Genomic DNA, 1,076 nt, shown 5'->3' with positions numbered 1-1,076 from the left:
TGAGAGCCTTGCTTTATTTACCCATGTTTTGTACAAAAAAAAGACTCATTGCTTATTCAGAAAATTTGATGAAGCATTTTTTAAGAGATAATGCTAGTTTCATTGATTGTGGATTGGTTTACAGTCATCAGTGAAAAAAGCTATATGGCTTAAGACAATGCTGGAAGACATTAAATAATTATACTAGGTGTACTTGAAAAGAAAATGATAATTACATGTTCTGTTAAAAATGTTTAGCTGTATTCAAATCCAGTAAATGATTATATCAACTCAACAAAAAAGAAGTGATATTTGATTTTAGAAATTTGGTAAATGTGAAATTTGCTGACATTTTGTGTTAAGGTCATGAATATAGAAAATTTAATTCATGAACTTTCAAAAATTACATTAAGACAGCAACATTCTTCATTTCGAACTTCTTACCATTTGGGATCAAAGCTATAATAGGTCATTACCTTTGTACAGATGCTGACAAGTGTTTTTTTTTTTTTTAAATAAGAGTGTTATTATTGAACAAATTTTCCAATAAGAACTACTTTTAATCTAACTATTTGTGAAAAAAGATTTGTTTATGGTTTGAAAAGGTGGTTTTAGTTTACAAAAAAATGTTTTTTCTCTCAAATCTGTCATGGAATTTTATAAGATGAATATTTAATATACAATTTATGAAACAATTTCTCTTTAACAATCTTTCAATATTTAAATCTGTATTCTTTTTTAGAACAGAGAACCAGAATTTGACTTAATCACATTTTATTTCAAATACATAGAATGCACTGAAGTACTATGGCAGTAAATAATATTAACAACAACCTGTATATGTAACAATTAGTATAATAAATATGTGAAATCAATAAACTACTATTTTACAATTTTTTCAAATTTTTACTTCTTATAGAATGACAAAATCAAACACAAACACACACACATGCACACATGTACATTTCAATCCATTAACATTAATTCTCAGTATGAATCAGGCAGTATAGATTTTAATATCCCCTCTAACCACCAGCAGGTTTTGTATCAGTTATATCCTATCCAGTGGCGGATCAAGAACTTCTTGTAGAGGGGGG

Source organism: Mytilus trossulus, chromosome 9 (assembly GCF_036588685.1).
Source record: "Mytilus trossulus isolate FHL-02 chromosome 9, PNRI_Mtr1.1.1.hap1, whole genome shotgun sequence".
Lineage (NCBI taxonomy): Eukaryota > Metazoa > Mollusca > Bivalvia > Mytilida > Mytilidae > Mytilus > Mytilus trossulus.
Note: the sequence above shows the minus strand (reverse complement) of the source record.